Below are 25,046 nucleotides of genomic sequence, written 5' to 3' on the forward strand. Positions count from 1 at the left end.
TCTCTCTCTCTCCCCCTATTTCCCCATCTCTCTGTCTGTCCCTTACAGCCTGGGACCAGTGACAGAGACACACGCAGGCCAGGCTGTACAGTCAGTCAGAGACACCTGTCCCCGTAGACACATCGGGGGGCTTGAATTTCCACTGGAGTTAGTTCTCCAGATCGCCCAATGTAAGCTGTATATTCCACTCTCCACCTCCCTCCCTCTCGAGTCACATCTCTGTATCGACACATCTTTCATTATATCTGTATCTCTCCGTCAGTCTCTCTCTCTCTCCATTGTTCTTCATCTCTTCCTGCATCCCTTCATCTCCCTCTCCAATCTTCTTTCTATCTACATCTTTCTTGATATCTCTGCCTCTCCAACTCTTTCTCTGCAGCACTCTCTGGCTTTCTCGATCTCCAACTCTCTATTTCAGTATCTCTCTCCCTAACTCTCTCTCTCTCTCTCTCTCTCTGCCAGCCACTCGCTCCCTCTCTCTTTGTCCATCTGCCTGTCTCTTTCTATTTTGAATCTCAGTTTCTCTGCCTTCTGCTCTCCGCTCCTCTCCCTGGTTCTGGCTCCCTCTCTCTTATTCCCAATCTCGCTCCCTTTCACTCTGTTCTGCCTCTTTGTCCTTCTCACTTTCCGTATCTCTGCTTTCTGCTCCTCAGTCCCTCTCACTGGGCCAGATGTTGACCCGGTGCCACAGTGTGAACCCAGTGACAATAAACCAGAATCCTGCGTCACATCTCTGCCGAGGTTGATTTCCATCAATGTTACAGTAGGGCGAGATGTGAAACGGGAGGCTGATTCACCATCACCCGGTTTGTTGTATAACGCCAAGTCAAACAGTTTCTTTCCCTCTACGTCTCTGCCTCGCTCCTGTGGGTAGGTGGAGTCGAGGTGCAGATCAGCCACAATCTAACACTGGTGGGACAGGCTCGAAGGGCTGAATGGCCTCCTATGTCACCCAAATCTCTGTGTGTCTTTTCTCTGTTCAGGGACACCCAGCTCAGGTTTTGTTTCCCACTACACTGATGGGGGTTGGGGGGAGGGGGAAACATCTTCCTGCAGTGAGGAACATACCCGGAGCCGGGACGGTACTGTCCGTGAAGGTTGGGAATGTCCGTCATCTCTTGCTCCACGTCTGCACCCCCCTCTGATCTCTACTGCCCCCCCATCTCACACTCTCACCCTCCTGTATTCCCAGGCTTCTCAATCTCTCTCCAATTAGGTTCCAGACACTCATTATACAGCCACCGACTGAGTGAGCGGCCACAGCCATTTTGTGCTTGGTGCAGGGAGGAGGCGGCCATTTTGTGCTCGGTGCGGGGGGAGGGCAGCCATTTTGTGCTCGGTGCGGGGGGAGGCAGCCATTTTGTGCTCGGTGCAGGGGGGAAGCCATTTTGTGCTTGGTGCAGGGGGGAAGCCATTTTGTGTTTGGTGCGTGGGGAGGCAGCCATTTTGTGCTCGGTGCAGGGGGGAAGCCATTTTGTGCTTGGTGCAGGGGGGAAGCCATTTTGTGCTTGGTGCAGGGGGGAAGCCATTTTGTGTTTGGTGCGGGGGGAGGCAGCCATTTTGTGCTCGGTGCAGGGGGGAAGCCATTTTGTGCTTGGTGCAGGGGGGAAGCCATTTTGTGTTTGGTGCGTGGGGAGGCAGCCATTTTGTGCTCGGTGCGGGGGGTCAGCCATTTTGTGCTCGGCGCGGGGGGAGTGTTTTACATTGTTTGTTTGTTTGGACGTGAAATAAAGCAAATTAAAGAGAGTTGTGATTTGGAGCCTCATCAGGTAAGTGAGTGATTCACACACGGGGCAAAATAAAGTTTCACCAGCGGTGGGGAGGGAGATTTGACAGGGCGGGGGGATTATACAGGGATGGAGATATATGGGGGTCTTATACAGGGGGGGCTGTGGAGTTTCACCAGCGGTGGGGAGGGAGATTGACAGGGCGGGGGGATTATACAGGGATGGAGATATATGGGGGTCTTATACAGGGGGGGCTGTGGAGTTTCACCAGCGGTGGGGAGGGAGATTGACAGGGCGGGGGGATTATACAGGGATGGAGATATATGGGGGTCTTATACAGGGGGGCTGTGGAGTTTCACCAGCGGTGGGGAGGGAGATTGACAGGGCGGGCGGGGCGATTATACGTGGATGGAGATATATGGGGGTCTTATACAGGGGGGGCTGTGGAGTTTCACCAGCGGTGGGGAGGGAGATTGACAGGGCGGGGGGATTATACATGGATGGAGATATATGGGGCTCTTATACAGGGGGGGCTGTGGAGTTTCACCAGCGGTGGTGAGGGAGATTGACAGGGCGGGCGGGGGGATTATACAGGGATGGAGATATATGGGGGTCTTATACAGGGGGGGCTGTGGAGTTTCACCAGCGGTGGGGAGGGAGATTGACAGGGCGGGGGGATTATACAGGGATGGAGATATATGGGGGTCTTATACAGGGGGGGCTGTGGAGTTTCACCAGCGGTGGGGAGGGAGATTGACAGGGCGATGGAGATATGGGGCTCTTATACAGGGGGGGGCTGTGGAGTTCACCAAGGGGGAGGAGGGAAGGAGTTCCACAGAGGGAGAGAGGTACAGGGGGCGGAGTGTACGGGGAGATGGGGTGAATTATACAGCGCGGGGGGGGCACAGCGGGGGGAAATTAAGCAGGGGGGAATACGGCGCGGGGGGAAATTCGGCCGTGGGGGGGCACAGCGCGGGGGGAATTCGGCCGGGGGGGGGGAAATCGGCGGGGGGGGATACAGCGTGGGTGGGGGGAATAGCAGCGGAAGCGTGCTGGTCCCATAACCCAGAGGTCGATTGATCGTAAGCCTTCTTCTGCTAGTTGCATTCTTATATACACCAACAATAAAATGCTCTATTGCTACCCCAATCAAACGCACTTAATTTTATCACACTTTACTTACACCAACTTCCTGCTTGCAACACACAACAGGGATAAATTTTGAATGAAATTTACAATGGGTGTGTTGCAGCAAACTTTTATTTATTAGTGTTGCCTTGTGAACACGTAGCTGCTTCTGATAGAGTGGGTTGCATCAGAAGTGAGTTTGCCGTCCACGAATTTAATTTCCTTTTGTTTCCCCTGCTATTTACAAGACCAGGCCACATTTCAATCACCAGTCACTAGTTTCAGATTCCTTAGCGCACTGACGTGGTAGCGTGGCCGAGCGGTCTAAGGCGCTGGATTAAGGCTCCAGTCTCTTCGGGGGCGTGGGTTCGAATCCCACCGCTGCCAGATATTGCGACATTTATAAATTTCGTCGCTTCACCACCAGCAGTAAACCAGGCAGGCATGCCGGTTTTGTGTCACCTTTTCCTTCGTTGCTATTGACAGGCTGATCCGAATCGCAGAATTTCCTCTGCTCCATAATTGGCCTGAACCCCGCACCGAACACTACAAACACCGTCACCCAACCAACTGAATTCAGACCGTTCACTCACTCGTCCCCACACCTGCTGCCTCTCACTTATTCAGATGTACACCACGTTTCCTCTTTCTTCCATTTCTTGCAATCTATCGACCGCGCCCCCCATTGCTGTCACTCTCGCACCCACCATCTCTCCGTCGTTTCCCCGTTCGCCCTTCCAATCTTGCCGGTTGAACAGCACCTCCCATTTGTTCCTGTGCTGCAATCCAATTAATTTAACACCAGTATCTTTTTGTCAATCGAACCTATCCAGACAGCGAAAGTTACATTCAGACATGGTTAAGAGAAGATCCATTCTGCAAAAGAAAAGGGTGGGGAGGGGATCTGGACTCTGACTTCAGGATGAGAGTCAGATGTGTTTTTCATACCATTAGTCTGGGGAAGTTGTGATTAGGAGGGCAAATTTTTCCTATTGTTCTCTTCTCTTAAATTATGATAAATTTCAGGCTCAGTGCGTCAGGTTTTGTTATCACAATTTATGCTTTACTTACAGCAACTTCCTTCTTGCAAAAAACACAAGAACCTGCAACACAACTTTCAAAACACTTTATTCGCACCAACATAAGCTGCAAATGCTGCAAACTTGGAGCAGCCTTGGCCTTCCCCTTTCTCTCAACGCATTCCTGCAGCGCCGTGTCGCCAGCATCAGATGGTGCTCTTGGCCTTTACACAACAGGCAATACCTTCACACAAAACGGAACCCCGTTACACAACACGGAGAACCTTTACACAACAGGAAACACATTACTCAATAGCGGACATCTTTACAAAGCAGACAAAATCTCTAAACAACAGGGAAAATCTGTAATCAGCAGCGATCATCTTTACACAGGAGGGAACAATTTTATATAACAGGGAACATCTTTACACTACAGGGAATTTCTTTGCACAGCAGAACGCACCTTCATGCAAGTCTCTCTCTTCATCTCAGTCTCCGTTTCCCTGGCTGTCTACCTCCCTCTCTGTTTCTCTCGCAGTCTCGGTTTTCCCTCAGTCTCTGTCTCTGCCTCGTGTTAATCGCTCTGTCTGTCTGTCTCTCTCTCTCTTTGGTTTCTTCAGTGTCTTTCTCTGTCCCTCCATTTGTGTGGCCAGAAACACCCTTTCCGGATTCCTGTGTGTCATTTTGTGTGTGTCCCATTGTCGGTGTCGTAATACAGAGTGTCCTTGTGACATCGTGCAGCCATGTCAGCCTGCAAACACGGGTGCTGCGGGGTCCGGGTCTCTGGGCGGTTTCAGGGCCGTGCTATAGTTTCCAACACAGGCTGGATGCTGAAATTTGTCTCGCTAACACACAGCACTGTGGGGCATCGGAACCTAAGCACCAGCCGGGATTGTTTGCTAACCGACAGCAGAGTGTAGCAGCGGAAGCGTGCTGGTCCCATAACCCAGAGGTCGATTGATCGTAAGCCTTCTTCTGCTAGTTGCATTCTTATATACACCAACAATAAAATGCTCTATTGCTACCCCAATCAAACGCACTTAATTTTATCACACTTTACTTACACCAACTTCCTGCTTGCAACACACAACAGGGATAAATTTTGAATGAAATTTACAATGGGTGTGTTGCAGCAAACTTTTATTTATTAGTGTTGCCTTGTGAACACGTAGCTGCTTCTGATAGAGTGGGTTGCATCAGAAGTGAGTTTGCCGTCCACGAATTTAATTTCCTTTTGTTTCCCCTGCTATTTACAAGACCAGGCCACATTTCAATCACCAGTCACTAGTTTCAGATTCCTTAGCGCACTGACGTGGTAGCGTGGCCGAGCGGTCTAAGGCGCTGGATTAAGGCTCCAGTCTCTTCGGGGGCGTGGGTTCGAATCCCACCGCTGCCAGATATTGCGACATTTATAAATTTCGTCGCTTCACCACCAGCAGTAAACCAGGCAGGCATGCCGGTTTTGTGTCACCTTTTCCTTCAGTTGCTATTGACAGGCTGATCCGAATCGCAGAATTTCCTCTGCTCCATAATTGGCCTGAACCCCGCACCGAACACTACAAACACCGTCACCCAACCAACTGAATTCAGACCGTTCACTCACTCGTCCCCACACCTGCTGCCTCTCACTTATTCAGATGTACACCACGTTTCCTCTTTCTTCCATTTCTTGCAATCTATCGACCGCGCCCCCCATTGCTGTCACTCTCGCACCCACCATCTCTCCGTCGTTTCCCCGTTCGCCCTTCCAATCTTGCCGGTTGAACAGCACCTCCCATTTGTTCCTGTGCTGCAATCCAATTAATTTAACACCAGTATCTTTTTGTCAATCGAACCTATCCAGACAGCGAAAGTTACATTCAGACATGGTTAAGAGAAGATCCATTCTGCAAAAGAAAAGGGTGGGGAGGGGATCTGGACTCTGACTTCAGGATGAGAGTCAGATGTGTTTTTCATACCATTAGTCTGGGGAAGTTGTGATTAGGAGGGCAAATTTTTCCTATTGTTCTCTTCTCTTAAATTATGATAAATTTCAGGCTCAGTGCGTCAGGTTTTGTTATCACAATTTATGCTTTACTTACAGCAACTTCCTTCTTGCAAAAAACACAAGAACCTGCAACACAACTTTCAAAACACTTTATTCGCACCAACATAAGCTGCAAATGCTGCAAACTTGGAGCAGCCTTGGCCTTACCCTTTCTCTCAACGCATTCCTGCAGCGCCGTGTCGTCAGCACCAGATGGTGCTCTTGGCCTTTACCCAACAGGCAATACCTTCACACAAAACGGAAGCCCGTTACACAACACGGAGAACCTTTACACAACAGGAAACACATTACTCAATAGCGGACATCTTTACAAAGCAGACAAAATCTCTAAACAACAGGGAAAATCTATAATCAGCAGCGATCATCTTTACACAGGAGGGAACAATTTTATATAACAGGGAACATCTTTACACTGCAGGGAATTTCTTTGCACAGCAGAACGCACCTTCATGCAAGTCTCTCTCTTCATCTCAGTCTCCGTTTCCCTGGCTGTCTACCTCCCTCTCTGTTTCTCTCGCAGTCTCGGTTTTCCCTCAGTCTCTGTCTCTGCCTCGTGTTAATCGCTCTGTCTGTCTGTCTCTCTCTCTCTTTGGTTTCTTCAGTGTCTTTCTCTGTCCCTCCATTTGTGTGGCCAGAAACACCCTTTCCGGATTCCTGTGTGTCATTTTGTGTGTGTCCCATTGTCGGTGTCGTAATACAGAGTGTCCTTGTGATATCGTGCAGCCATGTCAGCCTGCAAACACGGGTGCTGCGGGGTCCGGGTCTCTGGGCGGTTTCAGGGCCATGCTATAGTTTTCAACACAGGCTGGATGCTGAAATTTGTCTCGCTAACACACAGCACTGTGGGGCATCGGAACCTAAGCACCAGCCGGGATTGTTTGCTAACCGACAGCAGAGTGTAGCAGCGGAAGCGTGCTGGTCCCATAACCCAGAGGTCGATTGATCGTAAGCCTTCTTCTGCTAGTTGCATTCTTATATACACCAACAATAAAATGCTCTATTGCTACCCCAATCAAACGCACTTAATTTTATCACACTTTACTTACACCAACTTCCTGCTTGCAACACACAACAGGGATAAATTTTGAATGAAATTTACAATGGGTGTGTTGCAGCAAACTTTTATTTATTAGTGTTGCCTTGTGAACACGTAGCTGCTTCTGATATAGTGGGTTGCATCAGAAGTGAGTTTGCCGTCCACGAATTTAATTTCCTTTTGTTTCCCCTGCTATTTACAAGACCAGGCCACATTTCAATCACCAGTCACTAGTTTCAGATTCCTTAGCGCACTGACGTGGTAGCGTGGCCGAGCGGTCTAAGGCGCTGGATTAAGGCTCCAGTCTCTTCGGGGGCGTGGGTTCGAATCCCACCGCTGCCAGATATTGCGACATTTATAAATTTCGTCGCTTCACCACCAGCAGTAAACCAGGCAGGCATGCCGGTTTTGTGTCACCTTTTCCTTCAGTTGCTATTGACAGGCTGATCCGAATCGCAGAATTTCCTCTGCTCCATAATTGGCCTGAACCCCGCACCGAACACTACAAACACCGTCACCCAACCAACTGAATTCAGACCGTTCACTCACTCGTCCCCACACCTGCTGCCTCTCACTTATTCAGATGTACACCACGTTTCCTCTTTCTTCCATTTCTTGCAATCTATCGACCGCGCCCCCCATTGCTGTCACTCTCGCACCCACCATCTCTCCGTCGTTTCCCCGTTCGCCCTTCCAATCTTGCCGGTTGAACAGCACCTCCCATTTGTTCCTGTGCTGCAATCCAATTAATTTAACACCAGTATCTTTTTGTCAATCGAACCTATCCAGACAGCGAAAGTTACATTCAGACATGGTTAAGAGAAGATCCATTCTGCAAAAGAAAAGGGTGGGGAGGGGATCTGGACTCTGACTTCAGGATGAGAGTCAGATGTGTTTTTCATACCATTAGTCTGGGGAAGTTGTGATTAGGAGGGCAAATTTTTCCTATTGTTCTCTTCTCTTAAATTATGATAAATTTCAGGCTCAGTGCGTCAGGTTTTGTTATCACAATTTATGCTTTACTTACAGCAACTTCCTTCTTGCAAAAAACACAAGAACCTGCAACACAACTTTCAAAACACTTTATTCGCACCAACATAAGCTGCAAATGCTGCAAACTTGGAGCAGCCTTGGCCTTCCCCTTTCTCTCAACGCATTCCTGCAGCGCCGTGTCGCCAGCATCAGATGGTGCTCTTGGCCTTTACACAACAGGCAATACCTTCACACAAAACGGAACCCCGTTACACAACACGGAGAACCTTTACACAACAGGAAACACATTACTCAATAGCGGACATCTTTACAAAGCAGACAAAATCTCTAAACAACAGGGAAAATCTGTAATCAGCAGCGATCATCTTTACACAGGAGGGAACAATTTTATATAACAGGGAACATCTTTACACTACAGGGAATTTCTTTGCACAGCAGAACGCACCTTCATGCAAGTCTCTCTCTTCATCTCAGTCTCCGTTTCCCTGGCTGTCTACCTCCCTCTCTGTTTCTCTCGCAGTCTCGGTTTTCCCTCAGTCTCTGTCTCTGCCTCGTGTTAATCGCTCTGTCTGTCTGTCTCTCTCTCTCTTTGGTTTCTTCAGTGTCTTTCTCTGTCCCTCCATTTGTGTGGCCAGAAACACCCTTTCCGGATTCCTGTGTGTCATTTTGTGTGTGTCCCATTGTCGGTGTCGTAATACAGAGTGTCCTTGTGACATCGTGCAGCCATGTCAGCCTGCAAACACGGGTGCTGCGGGGTCCGGGTCTCTGGGCGGTTTCAGGGCCGTGCTATAGTTTCCAACACAGGCTGGATGCTGAAATTTGTCTCGCTAACACACAGCACTGTGGGGCATCGGAACCTAAGCACCAGCCGGGATTGTTTGCTAACCGACAGCAGAGTGTAGCAGCGGAAGCGTGCTGGTCCCATAACCCAGAGGTCGATTGATCGTAAGCCTTCTTCTGCTAGTTGCATTCTTATATACACCAACAATAAAATGCTCTATTGCTACCCCAATCAAACGCACTTAATTTTATCACACTTTACTTACACCAACTTCCTGCTTGCAACACACAACAGGGATAAATTTTGAATGAAATTTACAATGGGTGTGTTGCAGCAAACTTTTATTTATTAGTGTTGCCTTGTGAACACGTAGCTGCTTCTGATAGAGTGGGTTGCATCAGAAGTGAGTTTGCCGTCCACGAATTTAATTTCCTTTTGTTTCCCCTGCTATTTACAAGACCAGGCCACATTTCAATCACCAGTCACTAGTTTCAGATTCCTTAGCGCACTGACGTGGTAGCGTGGCCGAGCGGTCTAAGGCGCTGGATTAAGGCTCCAGTCTCTTCGGGGGCGTGGGTTCGAATCCCACCGCTGCCAGATATTGCGACATTTATAAATTTCGTCGCTTCACCACCAGCAGTAAACCAGGCAGGCATGCCGGTTTTGTGTCACCTTTTCCTTCAGTTGCTATTGACAGGCTGATCCGAATCGCAGAATTTCCTCTGCTCCATAATTGGCCTGAACCCCGCACCGAACACTACAAACACCGTCACCCAACCAACTGAATTCAGACCGTTCACTCACTCGTCCCCACACCTGCTGCCTCTCACTTATTCAGATGTACACCACGTTTCCTCTTTCTTCCATTTCTTGCAATCTATCGACCGCGCCCCCCATTGCTGTCACTCTCGCACCCACCATCTCTCCGTCGTTTCCCCGTTCGCCCTTCCAATCTTGCCGGTTGAACAGCACCTCCCATTTGTTCCTGTGCTGCAATCCAATTAATTTAACACCAGTATCTTTTTGTCAATCGAACCTATCCAGACAGCGAAAGTTACATTCAGACATGGTTAAGAGAAGATCCATTCTGCAAAAGAAAAGGGTGGGGAGGGGATCTGGACTCTGACTTCAGGATGAGAGTCAGATGTGTTTTTCATACCATTAGTCTGGGGAAGTTGTGATTAGGAGGGCAAATTTTTCCTATTGTTCTCTTCTCTTAAATTATGATAAATTTCAGGCTCAGTGCGTCAGGTTTTGTTATCACAATTTATGCTTTACTTACAGCAACTTCCTTCTTGCAAAAAACACAAGAACCTGCAACACAACTTTCAAAACACTTTATTCGCACCAACATAAGCTGCAAATGCTGCAAACTTGGAGCAGCCTTGGCCTTACCCTTTCTCTCAACGCATTCCTGCAGCGCCGTGTCGTCAGCACCAGATGGTGCTCTTGGCCTTTACCCAACAGGCAATACCTTCACACAAAACGGAAGCCCGTTACACAACACGGAGAACCTTTACACAACAGGAAACACATTACTCAATAGCGGACATCTTTACAAAGCAGACAAAATCTCTAAACAACAGGGAAAATCTATAATCAGCAGCGATCATCTTTACACAGGAGGGAACAATTTTATATAACAGGGAACATCTTTACACTGCAGGGAATTTCTTTGCACAGCAGAACGCACCTTCATGCAAGTCTCTCTCTTCATCTCAGTCTCCGTTTCCCTGGCTGTCTACCTCCCTCTCTGTTTCTCTCGCAGTCTCGGTTTTCCCTCAGTCTCTGTCTCTGCCTCGTGTTAATCGCTCTGTCTGTCTGTCTCTCTCTCTCTTTGGTTTCTTCAGTGTCTTTCTCTGTCCCTCCATTTGTGTGGCCAGAAACACCCTTTCCGGATTCCTGTGTGTCATTTTGTGTGTGTCCCATTGTCGGTGTCGTAATACAGAGTGTCCTTGTGATATCGTGCAGCCATGTCAGCCTGCAAACACGGGTGCTGCGGGGTCCGGGTCTCTGGGCGGTTTCAGGGCCATGCTATAGTTTTCAACACAGGCTGGATGCTGAAATTTGTCTCGCTAACACACAGCACTGTGGGGCATCGGAACCTAAGCACCAGCCGGGATTGTTTGCTAACCGACAGCAGAGTGTAGCAGCGGAAGCGTGCTGGTCCCATAACCCAGAGGTCGATTGATCGTAAGCCTTCTTCTGCTAGTTGCATTCTTATATACACCAACAATAAAATGCTCTATTGCTACCCCAATCAAACGCACTTAATTTTATCACACTTTACTTACACCAACTTCCTGCTTGCAACACACAACAGGGATAAATTTTGAATGAAATTTACAATGGGTGTGTTGCAGCAAACTTTTATTTATTAGTGTTGCCTTGTGAACACGTAGCTGCTTCTGATATAGTGGGTTGCATCAGAAGTGAGTTTGCCGTCCACGAATTTAATTTCCTTTTGTTTCCCCTGCTATTTACAAGACCAGGCCACATTTCAATCACCAGTCACTAGTTTCAGATTCCTTAGCGCACTGACGTGGTAGCGTGGCCGAGCGGTCTAAGGCGCTGGATTAAGGCTCCAGTCTCTTCGGGGGCGTGGGTTCGAATCCCACCGCTGCCAGATATTGCGACATTTATAAATTTCGTCGCTTCACCACCAGCAGTAAACCAGGCAGGCATGCCGGTTTTGTGTCACCTTTTCCTTCAGTTGCTATTGACAGGCTGATCCGAATCGCAGAATTTCCTCTGCTCCATAATTGGCCTGAACCCCGCACCGAACACTACAAACACCGTCACCCAACCAACTGAATTCAGACCGTTCACTCACTCGTCCCCACACCTGCTGCCTCTCACTTATTCAGATGTACACCACGTTTCCTCTTTCTTCCATTTCTTGCAATCTATCGACCGCGCCCCCCATTGCTGTCACTCTCGCACCCACCATCTCTCCGTCGTTTCCCCGTTCGCCCTTCCAATCTTGCCGGTTGAACAGCACCTCCCATTTGTTCCTGTGCTGCAATCCAATTAATTTAACACCAGTATCTTTTTGTCAATCGAACCTATCCAGACAGCGAAAGTTACATTCAGACATGGTTAAGAGAAGATCCATTCTGCAAAAGAAAAGGGTGGGGAGGGGATCTGGACTCTGACTTCAGGATGAGAGTCAGATGTGTTTTTCATACCATTAGTCTGGGGAAGTTGTGATTAGGAGGGCAAATTTTTCCTATTGTTCTCTTCTCTTAAATTATGATAAATTTCAGGCTCAGTGCGTCAGGTTTTGTTATCACAATTTATGCTTTACTTACAGCAACTTCCTTCTTGCAAAAAACACAAGAACCTGCAACACAACTTTCAAAACACTTTATTCGCACCAACATAAGCTGCAAATGCTGCAAACTTGGAGCAGCCTTGGCCTTACCCTTTCTCTCAACGCATTCCTGCAGCGCCGTGTCGTCAGCACCAGATGGTGCTCTTGGCCTTTACCCAACAGGCAATACCTTCACACAAAACGGAAGCCCGTTACACAACACGGAGAACCTTTACACAACAGGAAACACATTACTCAATAGCGGACATCTTTACAAAGCAGACAAAATCTCTAAACAACAGGGAAAATCTATAATCAGCAGCGATCATCTTTACACAGGAGGGAACAATTTTATATAACAGGGAACATCTTTACACTGCAGGGAATTTCTTTGCACAGCAGAACGCACCTTCATGCAAGTCTCTCTCTTCATCTCAGTCTCCGTTTCCCTGGCTGTCTACCTCCCTCTCTGTTTCTCTCGCAGTCTCGGTTTTCCCTCAGTCTCTGTCTCTGCCTCGTGTTAATCGCTCTGTCTGTCTGTCTCTCTCTCTCTTTGGTTTCTTCAGTGTCTTTCTCTGTCCCTCCATTTGTGTGGCCAGAAACACCCTTTCCGGATTCCTGTGTGTCATTTTGTGTGTGTCCCATTGTCGGTGTCGTAATACAGAGTGTCCTTGTGATATCGTGCAGCCATGTCAGCCTGCAAACACGGGTGCTGCGGGGTCCGGGTCTCTGGGCGGTTTCAGGGCCATGCTATAGTTTTCAACACAGGCTGGATGCTGAAATTTGTCTCGCTAACACACAGCACTGTGGGGCATCGGAACCTAAGCACCAGCCGGGATTGTTTGCTAACCGACAGCAGAGTGTAGCAGCGGAAGCGTGCTGGTCCCATAACCCAGAGGTCGATTGATCGTAAGCCTTCTTCTGCTAGTTGCATTCTTATATACACCAACAATAAAATGCTCTATTGCTACCCCAATCAAACGCACTTAATTTTATCACACTTTACTTACACCAACTTCCTGCTTGCAACACACAACAGGGATAAATTTTGAATGAAATTTACAATGGGTGTGTTGCAGCAAACTTTTATTTATTAGTGTTGCCTTGTGAACACGTAGCTGCTTCTGATATAGTGGGTTGCATCAGAAGTGAGTTTGCCGTCCACGAATTTAATTTCCTTTTGTTTCCCCTGCTATTTACAAGACCAGGCCACATTTCAATCACCAGTCACTAGTTTCAGATTCCTTAGCGCACTGACGTGGTAGCGTGGCCGAGCGGTCTAAGGCGCTGGATTAAGGCTCCAGTCTCTTCGGGGGCGTGGGTTCGAATCCCACCGCTGCCAGATATTGCGACATTTATAAATTTCGTCGCTTCACCACCAGCAGTAAACCAGGCAGGCATGCCGGTTTTGGGTCACCTTTTCCTTCAGTTGCTATTGACAGGCTGATCCGAATCGCAGAATTTCCTCTGCTCCATAATTGGCCCGAACCCCGCACCGAACACTACAAACACCATCACCAAACCAACTGAATTCAGACCGTTCACTCACTCGTCCCCACACCTGCTGCCTCTCACTTATTCAGATGTACACCACGTTTACTCTTTCTTCCATTTCTTGCAATCTATCGACCGCGCCCCCCATTGCTGTCACTCTCGCACCCACCATCTCTCCGTCGTTTCCCCGTTCGCCCTTCCAATCTTGCCGGTTGAACAGCACCTCCCATTTGTTCCTGTGCTGCAATCCAATTAATTTAACACCAGTATCTTTTTGTCAATCGAACCTATCCAGACAGCGAAAGTTACATTAAGACATGGTTAAGAGAAGATCCATTCTGCAAAAGAAAAGGGTGGGGAGGGGATCTGGACTCTGACTTCAGGATGAGAGTCAGATGTGTTTTTCATACCATTAGTCTGGGGAAGTTGTGATTAGGAGGGCAAATTTTTCCTATTGTTCTCTTCTCTTAAATTATGATAAATTTCAGGCTCAGTGCGTCAGGTTTTGTTATCACAATTTATGCTTTACTTACAGCAACTTCCTTCTTGCAAAAAACACAAGAACCTGCAACACAACTTTCAAAACACTTTATTCGCACCAACATAAGCTGCAAATGCTGCAAACTTGGAGCAGCCTTGGCCTTACCCTTTCTCTCAACGCATTCCTGCAGCGCCGTGTCGCCAGCACCAGATGGTGCTCTTGGCCTTTACACAACAGGCAATACCTTCACACAAAACGGAAGCCCGTTACACAACACGGAGAACCTTTACACAACAGGAAACACATTACTCAATAGCGGACATCTTTACAAAGCAGACAAAATCTCTAAACAACAGGGAAAATCTACACACAGCAGCGATCATCTTTACACAGGAGGGAACAATTTTATATAACCGGGAACATCTTTACACTACAGGGAATTTCTTTGCACAGCAGAACGCACCTTCATGCAAGTCTCTCTCTTCATCTCAGTCTCCGTTTCCCTGGCTGTCTACCTCCCTCTCTGTTTCTCTCGCAGTCTCGGTTTTCCCTCAGTCTCTGTCTCTGCCTCGTGTTAATCGCTCTGTCTGTCTCTCTCTCTCTTTGGTTTCTTCAGTGTCTTTCTCTGTCCCTCCATTTGTGTGGCCAGAAACACCCTTTCCGGATTCCTGTGTGTCATTTTGTGTGTGTCCCATTGTCGGTGTCGTAATACAGAGTGTCCTTGTGACATCGTGCAGCCATGTCAGCCTGCAAACACGGGTGCTGCGGGGTCCGGGTCTCTGGGCGGTTTCAGGGCCATGCTATAGTTTTCAACACAGGCTGGATGCTGAAATTTGTCTCGCTAACACACAGCACTGTGGGGCATCGGAACCTAAGCACCAGCCGGGATTGTTTGTTAACCGACAGCAGAGTGTAGCAGCGGAAGCGTGCTGGTCCCATAACCCAGAGGTCGATTGATCGTAAGCCTTCTTCTGCTAGTTGCATTCTTATATACACCAACAATAAAATGCTCTATTGCTACCCCAATCAAACGCACTTAATTTTATCACACTTTACTTACACCAACTTCCTGCTTGCAACACACAACAGGGATAAATTTTGAATGAAATTTACAATGGGTGTGTTGCAGCAAACTTTTATTTATTAGCGTTGCCTTGTAAACACGTAGCTGCTTCTGATATAGTGGGTTGCATCAGAAGTGAGTTTGCCGTCCACGAATTTAATTTCCTTTCGTTTCCCCTGCTATTTACAAGACCAGGCCACATTTCAATCACCAGTCACTAGTTTCAGATTCCTTAATGCACTGACGTGGTAGCGTGGCCGAGCGGTCTAAGGCGCTGGATTAAGGCTCCAGTCTCTTCGGGGGCGTGGGTTCGAATCCCACCGCTGCCAGATATTGCGACATTTATAAATTTCGTCGCTTCACCACCAGCAGTAAACCAGGCAGGCATGCCGGTTTTGGGTCACCGTTTCCTTCAGTTGCTATTGACAGGCTGATCCGAATCGCAGAATTTCCTCTGCTCCATAATTGGCCTAAACACCATCACCCAACCAACTGAATTCAGCCCGTTCACTCACTCGTCCCCACACCTGCTGCCTCTCACTTATTCAGATGTGCACCACGTTTACTCTTTCTTGCAATCTATCGACCGCGCCCCCCATTGCTGTCATCTCTCCGTCGTTTCCCCGTTCGCCCTTCCAATCTTGCCGGTTGAACAGCACCTCCCATTTGTTCCTGTGCTGCAATCCAATTAATTTAACACCAGTATCTTTTTGTCAATCGAACCTATCCAGACAGCGAAAGTTACATTAAGACATGGTTAAGAGAAGATCCATTCTGCAAAAGAAAAGGGTGGGGAGGGGATCTGGACTCTGACTTCAGGATGAGAGTCAGATGTGTTTTTCATACCATTAGTCTGGGGAAGTTGTGATTAGGAGGGCAAATTTTTCCTATTGTTCTCTTCTCTTAAATTATGATAAATTTCAGGCTCAGTGCGTCAGGTTTTGTTATCACAATTTATGCTTTACTTACAGCAACTTCCTTCTTGCAAAAAACACAAGAACCTGCAACACAACTTTCAAAACACTTTATTCGCACCAACATAAGCTGCAAATGCTGCAAACTTGGAGCAGCCTTGGCCTTACCCTTTCTCTCAACGCATTCCTGCAGCGCCGTGTCGCCAGCACCAGATGGTGCTCTTGGCCTTTACACAACAGGCAATACCTTCACACAAAACGGAAGCCCGTTACACAACACGGAGAACCTTTACACAACAGGAAACACATTACTCAATAGCGGACATCTTTACAAAGCAGACAAAATCTCTAAACAACAGGGAAAATCTACACACAGCAGCGATCATCTTTACACAGGAGGGAACAATTTTATATAACCGGGAACATCTTTACACTACAGGGAATTTCTTTGCACAGCAGAACGCACCTTCATGCAAGTCTCTCTCTTCATCTCAGTCTCCGTTTCCCTGGCTGTCTACCTCCCTCTCTGTTTCTCTCGCAGTCTCGGTTTTCCCTCAGTCTCTGTCTCTGCCTCGTGTTAATCGCTCTGTCTGTCTCTCTCTCTCTTTGGTTTCTTCAGTGTCTTTCTCTGTCCCTCCATTTGTGTGGCCAGAAACACCCTTTCCGGATTCCTGTGTGTCATTTTGTGTGTGTCCCATTGTCGGTGTCGTAATACAGAGTGTCCTTGTGACATCGTGCAGCCATGTCAGCCTGCAAACACGGGTGCTGCGGGGTCCGGGTCTCTGGGCGGTTTCAGGGCCATGCTATAGTTTTCAACACAGGCTGGATGCTGAAATTTGTCTCGCTAACACACAGCACTGTGGGGCATCGGAACCTAAGCACCAGCCGGGATTGTTTGTTAACCGACAGCAGAGTGTAGCAGCGGAAGCGTGCTGGTCCCATAACCCAGAGGTCGATTGATCGTAAGCCTTCTTCTGCTAGTTGCATTCTTATATACACCAACAATAAAATGCTCTATTGCTACCCCAATCAAACGCACTTAATTTTATCACACTTTACTTACACCAACTTCCTGCTTGCAACACACAACAGGGATAAATTTTGAATGAAATTTACAATGGGTGTGTTGCAGCAAACTTTTATTTATTAGCGTTGCCTTGTAAACACGTAGCTGCTTCTGATATAGTGGGTTGCATCAGAAGTGAGTTTGCCGTCCACGAATTTAATTTCCTTTCGTTTCCCCTGCTATTTACAAGACCAGGCCACATTTCAATCACCAGTCACTAGTTTCAGATTCCTTAATGCACTGACGTGGTAGCGTGGCCGAGCGGTCTAAGGCGCTGGATTAAGGCTCCAGTCTCTTCGGGGGCGTGGGTTCGAATCCCACCGCTGCCAGATATTGCGACATTTATAAATTTCGTCGCTTCACCACCAGCAGTAAACCAGGCAGGCATGCCGGTTTTGGGTCACCGTTTCCTTCAGTTGCTATTGACAGGCTGATCCGAATCGCAGAATTTCCTCTGCTCCATAATTGGCCTGAACACTACAAACACCATCACCCAACCAACTGAATTCAGCCCGTTCACTCACTCGTCCCCACACCTGCTGCCTCTCACTTATTCAGATGTGCACCACGTTTACTCTTTCTTGCAATCTATCGACCGCGCCCCCCATTGCTGTCATCTCTCCGTCGTTTCCCCGTTCGCCCTTCCAATCTTGCCGGTTGAACAGCACCTCCCATTTGTTCCTGTGCTGCAATCCAATTAATTTAACACCAGTATCTTTTTGTCAATCGAACCTATCCAGACAGCGAAAGTTACATTAAGACATGGTTAAGAGAAGATCCATTCTGCAAAAGAAAAGGGTGGGGAGGGGATCTGGACTCTGACTTCAGGATGAGAGTCAGATGTGTTTTTCATACCATTAGTCTGGGGAAGTTGTGATTAGGAGGGCAAATTTTTCCTATTGTTCTCTTCTCTTAAATTATGATAAATTTCAGGCTCAGTGCGTCAGGTTTTGTTATCACAATTTATGCTTTACTTACAGCAACTTCCTTCTTGCAAAAAACACAAGAACCTGCAACACAACTTTCAAAACACTTTATTCGCACCAACATAAGCTGCAAATGCTGCAAACTTGGAGCAGCCTTGGCCTTCCCCTTTCTCTCAACGCATTCCTGCAGCGCCGTGTCGCCAGCACCAGATGGTGCTCTTGGCCTTTACACAACAGGCAATACCTTCACACAAAACGGAACCCCGTTACACAACACGGAGAACCTTTACACAACAGGAAACACATTACTCAATAGCGGGCATCTTTACAAAGCAGACAAAATCTCTAAACAACAGGGAAAATCTGTAATCAGCAGCGATCATCTTTACACAGGAGGGAACAATTTTATATAACAGGGAACATCTTTACACTACAGGGAATTTCTTTGCACAGCAGAACGCACCTTCATGCAAGTCTCTCTCTTCATCTCAGTCTCCGTTTCCCTGGCTGTCTACCTCCCTCTCTGTTTCTCTCGCAGTCTCGGTTTTCCCTCAGTCTCTGTCTCTGCCTCGTGTTAATCGCTCTGTCTGTCTGTCTCTCTCTCTCTTTGGTTTCTTCAGTGTCTTTCTCTGTCCCTCCATTTGTGTGGCCAGAAACACCCTTTCCGGATTCCTGTGTGTCATTTTGTGTGTGTCCCATTGTCGGTGTCGTAATACAGAGTGTCCTTGTGACATCGTGCAGCCATGTCAGCCTGCAAACACGGGTGCTGCGGGGTCCGGGTCTCTGGGCGGTTTCAGGGCCGTGCTATAGTTTCCAACACAGGCTGGATGCTGAAATTTGTCTCGCTAACACACAGCACTGTGGGGCATCGGAACCTAAGCACCAGCCGGGATTGTTTGCTAACCGACAGCAGAGTGTAGCAGCGGAAGCGTGCTGGTCCCATAACCCAGAGGTCGATTGATCGTAAGCCTTCTTCTGCTAGTTGCATTCTTATATACACCAACAATAAAATGCTCTATTGCTACCCCAATCAAACGCACTTAATTTTATCACACTTTACTTACACCAACTTCCTGCTTGCAACACACAACAGGGATAAATTTTGAATGAAATTTACAATGGGTGTGTTGCAGCAAACTTTTATTTATTAGTGTTGCCTTGTGAACACGTAGCTGCTTCTGATAGAGTGGGTTGCATCAGAAGTGAGTTTGCCGTCCACGAATTTAATTTCCTTTTGTTTCCCCTGCTATTTACAAGACCAGGCCACATTTCAATCACCAGTCACTAGTTTCAGATTCCTTAGCGCACTGACGTGGTAGCGTGGCCGAGCGGTCTAAGGCGCTGGATTAAGGCTCCAGTCTCTTCGGGGGCGTGGGTTCGAATCCCACCGCTGCCAGATATTGCGACATTTATAAATTTCGTCGCTTCACCACCAGCAGTAAACCAGGCAGGCATGCCGGTTTTGTGTCACCTTTTCCTTCAGTTGCTATTGACAGGCTGATCCGAATCGCAGAATTTCCTCTGCTCCATAATTGGCCTGAACCCCGCACCGAACACTACAAACACCGTCACCCAACCAACTGAATTCAGACCGTTCACTCACTCGTCCCCACACCTGCTGCCTCTCACTTATTCAGATGTACACCACGTTTCCTCTTTCTTCCATTTCTTGCAATCTATCGACCGCGCCCCCCATTGCTGTCACTCTCGCACCCACCATCTCTCCGTCGTTTCCCCGTTCGCCCTTCCAATCTTGCCGGTTGAACAGCACCTCCCATTTGTTCCTGTGCTGCAATCCAATTAATTTAACACCAGTATCTTTTTGTCAATCGAACCTATCCAGACAGCGAAAGTTACATTCAGACATGGTTAAGAGAAGATCCATTCTGCAAAAGAAAAGGGTGGGGAGGGGATCTGGACTCTGACTTCAGGATGAGAGTCAGATGTGTTTTTCATACCATTAGTCTGGGGAAGTTGTGATTAGGAGGGCAAATTTTTCCTATTGTTCTCTTCTCTTAAATTATGATAAATTTCAGGCTCAGTGCGTCAGGTTTTGTTATCACAATTTATGCTTTACTTACAGCAACTTCCTTCTTGCAAAAAACACAAGAACCTGCAACACAACTTTCAAAACACTTTATTCGCACCAACATAAGCTGCAAATGCTGCAAACTTGGAGCAGCCTTGGCCTTACCCTTTCTCTCAACGCATTCCTGCAGCGCCGTGTCGTCAGCACCAGATGGTGCTCTTGGCCTTTACCCAACAGGCAATACCTTCACACAAAACGGAAGCCCGTTACACAACACGGAGAACCTTTACACAACAGGAAACACATTACTCAATAGCGGACATCTTTACAAAGCAGACAAAATCTCTAAACAACAGGGAAAATCTATAATCAGCAGCGATCATCTTTACACAGGAGGGAACAATTTTATATAACAGGGAACATCTTTACACTGCAGGGAATTTCTTTGCACAGCAGAACGCACCTTCATGCAAGTCTCTCTCTTCATCTCAGTCTCCGTTTCCCTGGCTGTCTACCTCCCTCTCTGTTTCTCTCGCAGTCTCGGTTTTCCCTCAGTCTCTGTCTCTGCCTCGTGTTAATCGCTCTGTCTGTCTGTCTCTCTCTCTCTTTGGTTTCTTCAGTGTCTTTCTCTGTCCCTCCATTTGTGTGGCCAGAAACACCCTTTCCGGATTCCTGTGTGTCATTTTGTGTGTGTCCCATTGTCGGTGTCGTAATACAGAGTGTCCTTGTGACATCGTGCAGCCATGTCAGCCTGCAAACACGGGTGCTGCGGGGTCCGGGTCTCTGGGCGGTTTCAGGGCCGTGCTATAGTTTCCAACACAGGCTGGATGCTGAAATTTGTCTCGCTAACACACAGCACTGTGGGGCATCGGAACCTAAGCACCAGCCGGGATTGTTTGCTAACCGACAGCAGAGTGTAGCAGCGGAAGCGTGCTGGTCCCATAACCCAGAGGTCGATTGATCGTAAGCCTTCTTCTGCTAGTTGCATTCTTATATACACCAACAATAAAATGCTCTATTGCTACCCCAATCAAACGCACTTAATTTTATCACACTTTACTTACACCAACTTCCTGCTTGCAACACACAACAGGGATAAATTTTGAATGAAATTTACAATGGGTGTGTTGCAGCAAACTTTTATTTATTAGTGTTGCCTTGTGAACACGTAGCTGCTTCTGATAGAGTGGGTTGCATCAGAAGTGAGTTTGCCGTCCACGAATTTAATTTCCTTTTGTTTCCCCTGCTATTTACAAGACCAGGCCACATTTCAATCACCAGTCACTAGTTTCAGATTCCTTAGCGCACTGACGTGGTAGCGTGGCCGAGCGGTCTAAGGCGCTGGATTAAGGCTCCAGTCTCTTCGGGGGCGTGGGTTCGAATCCCACCGCTGCCAGATATTGCGACATTTATAAATTTCGTCGCTTCACCACCAGCAGTAAACCAGGCAGGCATGCCGGTTTTGTGTCACCTTTTCCTTCAGTTGCTATTGACAGGCTGATCCGAATCGCAGAATTTCCTCTGCTCCATAATTGGCCTGAACCCCGCACCGAACACTACAAACACCATCACCCAACCAACTGAATTCAGCCCGTTCACTCACTCGTCCCCACACCTGCTGCCTCTCACTTATTCAGATGTGCACCACGTTTACTCTTTCTTGCAATCTATCGACCGCGCCCCCCATTGCTGTCATCTCTCCGTCGTTTCCCCGTTCGCCCTTCCAATCTTGCCGGTTGAACAGCACCTCCCATTTGTTCCTGTGCTGCAATCCAATTAATTTAACACCAGTATCTTTTTGTCAATCGAACCTATCCAGACAGCGAAAGTTACATTAAGACATGGTTAAGAGAAGATCCATTCTGCAAAAGAAAAGGGTGGGGAGGGGATCTGGACTCTGACTTCAGGATGAGAGTCAGATGTGTTTTTCATACCATTAGTCTGGGGAAGTTGTGATTAGGAGGGCAAATTTTTCCTATTGTTCTCTTCTCTTAAATTATGATAAATTTCAGGCTCAGTGCGTCAGGTTTTGTTATCACAATTTATGCTTTACTTACAGCAACTTCCTTCTTGCAAAAAACACAAGAACCTGCAACACAACTTTCAAAACACTTTATTCGCACCAACATAAGCTGCAAATGCTGCAAACTTGGAGCAGCCTTGGCCTTACCCTTTCTCTCAACGCATTCCTGCAGCGCCGTGTCGCCAGCACCAGATGGTGCTCTTGGCCTTTACACAACAGGCAATACCTTCACACAAAACGGAAGCCCGTTACACAACACGGAGAACCTTTACACAACAGGAAACACATTACTCAATAGCGGACATCTTTACAAAGCAGACAAAATCTCTAAACAACAGGGAAAATCTACACACAGCAGCGATCATCTTTACACAGGAGGGAACAATTTTATATAACCGGGAACATCTTTACACTACAGGGAATTTCTTTGCACAGCAGAACGCACCTTCATGCAAGTCTCTCTCTTCATCTCAGTCTCCGTTTCCCTGGCTGTCTACCTCCCTCTCTGTTTCTCTCGCAGTCTCGGTTTTCCCTCAGTCTCTGTCTCTGCCTCGTGTTAATCGCTCTGTCTGTCTCTCTCTCTCTTTGGTTTCTTCAGTGTCTTTCTCTGTCCCTCCATTTGTGTGGCCAGAAACACCCTTTCCGGATTCCTGTGTGTCATTTTGTGTGTGTCCCATTGTCGGTGTCGTAATACAGAGTGTCCTTGTGACATCGTGCAGCCATGTCAGCCTGCAAACACGGGTGCTGCGGGGTCCGGGTCTCTGGGCGGTTTCAGGGCCATGCTATAGTTTTCAACACAGGCTGGATGCTGAAATTTGTCTCGCTAACACACAGCACTGTGGGGCATCGGAACCTAAGCACCAGCCGGGATTGTTTGTTAACCGACAGCAGAGTGTAGCAGCGGAAGCGTGCTGGTCCCATAACCCAGAGGTCGATTGATCGTAAGCCTTCTTCTGCTAGTTGCATTCTTATATACACCAACAATAAAATGCTCTATTGCTACCCCAATCAAACGCACTTAATTTTATCACACTTTACTTACACCAACTTCCTGCTTGCAACACACAACAGGGATAAATTTTGAATGAAATTTACAATGGGTGTGTTGCAGCAAACTTTTATTTATTAGCGTTGCCTTGTGAACACGTAGCTGCTTCTGATATAGTGGGTTGCATCAGAAGTGAGTTTGCCGTCCACGAATTTAATTTCCTTTCGTTTCCCCTGCTATTTACAAGACCAGGCCACATTTCAATCACCAGTCACTAGTTTCAGATTCCTTAGCGCACTGACGTGGTAGCGTGGCCGAGCGGTCTAAGGCGCTGGATTAAGGCTCCAGTCTCTTCGGGGGCGTGGGTTCGAATCCCACCGCTGCCAGATATTGCGACATTTATAAATTTCGTCGCTTCACCACCAGCAGTAAACCAGGCAGGCATGCCGGTTTTGGGTCACCGTTTCCTTCAGTTGCTATTGACAGGCTGATCCGAATCGCAGAATTTCCTCTGCTCCATAATTGGCCTGAACACTACAAACACCATCACCCAACCAACTGAATTCAGCCCGTTCACTCACTCGTCCCCACACCTGCTGCCTCTCACTTATTCAGATGTGCACCACGTTTACTCTTTCTTGCAATCTATCGACCGCGCCCCCCATTGCTGTCATCTCTCCGTCGTTTCCCCGTTCGCCCTTCCAATCTTGCCGGTTGAACAGCACCTCCCATTTGTTCCTGTGCTGCAATCCAATTAATTTAACACCAGTATCTTTTTGTCAATCGAACCTATCCAGACAGCGAAAGTTACATTAAGACATGGTTAAGAGAAGATCCATTCTGCAAAAGAAAAGGGTGGGGAGGGGATCTGGACTCTGACTTCAGGATGAGAGTCAGATGTGTTTTTCATACCATTAGTCTGGGGAAGTTGTGATTAGGAGGGCAAATTTTTCCTATTGTTCTCTTCTCTTAAATTATGATAAATTTCAGGCTCAGTGCGTCAGGTTTTGTTATCACAATTTATGCTTTACTTACAGCAACTTCCTTCTTGCAAAAAACACAAGAACCTGCAACACAACTTTCAAAACACTTTATTCGCACCAACATAAGCTGCAAATGCTGCAAACTTGGAGCAGCCTTGGCCTTACCCTTTCTCTCAACGCATTCCTGCAGCGCCGTGTCGCCAGCACCAGATGGTGCTCTTGGCCTTTACACAACAGGCAATACCTTCACACAAAACGGAAGCCCGTTACACAACACGGAGAACCTTTACACAACAGGAAACACATTACTCAATAGCGGACATCTTTACAAAGCAGACAAAATCTCTAAACAACAGGGAAAATCTACACACAGCAGCGATCATCTTTACACAGGAGGGAACAATTTTATATAACCGGGAACATCTTTACACTACAGGGAATTTCTTTGCACAGCAGAACGCACCTTCATGCAAGTCTCTCTCTTCATCTCAGTCTCCGTTTCCCTGGCTGTCTACCTCCCTCTCTGTTTCTCTCGCAGTCTCGGTTTTCCCTCAGTCTCTGTCTCTGCCTCGTGTTAATCGCTCTGTCTGTCTCTCTCTCTCTTTGGTTTCTTCAGTGTCTTTCTCTGTCCCTCCATTTGTGTGGCCAGAAACACCCTTTCCGGATTCCTGTGTGTCATTTTGTGTGTGTCCCATTGTCGGTGTCGTAATACAGAGTGTCCTTGTGACATCGTGCAGCCATGTCAGCCTGCAAACACGGGTGCTGCGGGGTCCGGGTCTCTGGGCGGTTTCAGGGCCATGCTATAGTTTTCAACACAGGCTGGATGCTGAAATTTGTCTCGCTAACACACAGCACTGTGGGGCATCGGAACCTAAGCACCAGCCGGGATTGTTTGTTAACCGACAGCAGAGTGTAGCAGCGGAAGCGTGCTGGTCCCATAACCCAGAGGTCGATTGATCGTAAGCCTTCTTCTGCTAGTTGCATTCTTATATACACCAACAATAAAATGCTCTATTGCTACCCCAATCAAACGCA

General features: G+C 47.6%; 11 non-coding genes across 11 annotated transcripts; all 11 read left to right on the forward strand.

Moving 5' to 3' along the window:
- The first annotated feature begins 3,160 nt into the window (after nucleotides 1-3,160).
- Nucleotides 3,161-3,242, forward strand: trnal-aag (transfer RNA leucine (anticodon AAG)). The gene has a single exon. It is a non-coding gene; the product is annotated as a tRNA-Leu (tRNA).
- A 1,946-nt stretch (nucleotides 3,243-5,188) lies between these two features.
- trnal-aag (transfer RNA leucine (anticodon AAG)) lies at nucleotides 5,189-5,270 on the forward strand. The gene has a single exon. It is a non-coding gene; the product is annotated as a tRNA-Leu (tRNA).
- Nucleotides 5,271-7,217: 1,947 nt separating this feature from the next.
- trnal-aag (transfer RNA leucine (anticodon AAG)) lies at nucleotides 7,218-7,299 on the forward strand. Its single transcript has one exon. It is a non-coding gene; the product is annotated as a tRNA-Leu (tRNA).
- A 1,947-nt stretch (nucleotides 7,300-9,246) lies between these two features.
- Nucleotides 9,247-9,328, forward strand: trnal-aag (transfer RNA leucine (anticodon AAG)). Its single transcript has one exon. It is a non-coding gene; the product is annotated as a tRNA-Leu (tRNA).
- A 1,947-nt stretch (nucleotides 9,329-11,275) lies between these two features.
- Nucleotides 11,276-11,357, forward strand: trnal-aag (transfer RNA leucine (anticodon AAG)). Its single transcript has one exon. It is a non-coding gene; the product is annotated as a tRNA-Leu (tRNA).
- Nucleotides 11,358-13,304: 1,947 nt separating this feature from the next.
- On the forward strand, nucleotides 13,305-13,386 carry trnal-aag (transfer RNA leucine (anticodon AAG)). Its single transcript has one exon. It is a non-coding gene; the product is annotated as a tRNA-Leu (tRNA).
- Nucleotides 13,387-15,329: 1,943 nt separating this feature from the next.
- trnal-aag (transfer RNA leucine (anticodon AAG)) lies at nucleotides 15,330-15,411 on the forward strand. Its single transcript has one exon. It is a non-coding gene; the product is annotated as a tRNA-Leu (tRNA).
- Nucleotides 15,412-17,309: 1,898 nt separating this feature from the next.
- On the forward strand, nucleotides 17,310-17,391 carry trnal-aag (transfer RNA leucine (anticodon AAG)). The gene has a single exon. It is a non-coding gene; the product is annotated as a tRNA-Leu (tRNA).
- A 1,911-nt stretch (nucleotides 17,392-19,302) lies between these two features.
- Nucleotides 19,303-19,384, forward strand: trnal-aag (transfer RNA leucine (anticodon AAG)). The gene has a single exon. It is a non-coding gene; the product is annotated as a tRNA-Leu (tRNA).
- Nucleotides 19,385-21,331: 1,947 nt separating this feature from the next.
- Nucleotides 21,332-21,413, forward strand: trnal-aag (transfer RNA leucine (anticodon AAG)). Its single transcript has one exon. It is a non-coding gene; the product is annotated as a tRNA-Leu (tRNA).
- A 1,919-nt stretch (nucleotides 21,414-23,332) lies between these two features.
- On the forward strand, nucleotides 23,333-23,414 carry trnal-aag (transfer RNA leucine (anticodon AAG)). Its single transcript has one exon. It is a non-coding gene; the product is annotated as a tRNA-Leu (tRNA).
- The last annotated feature ends 1,632 nt before the right edge of the window (nucleotides 23,415-25,046 follow it).

This window comes from Somniosus microcephalus, unplaced genomic scaffold (assembly GCF_052327205.1).
Source record: "Somniosus microcephalus isolate GS21.2 unplaced genomic scaffold, FLI_Smic_1.0 scaffold236, whole genome shotgun sequence".
Lineage (NCBI taxonomy): Eukaryota > Metazoa > Chordata > Chondrichthyes > Squaliformes > Somniosidae > Somniosus > Somniosus microcephalus.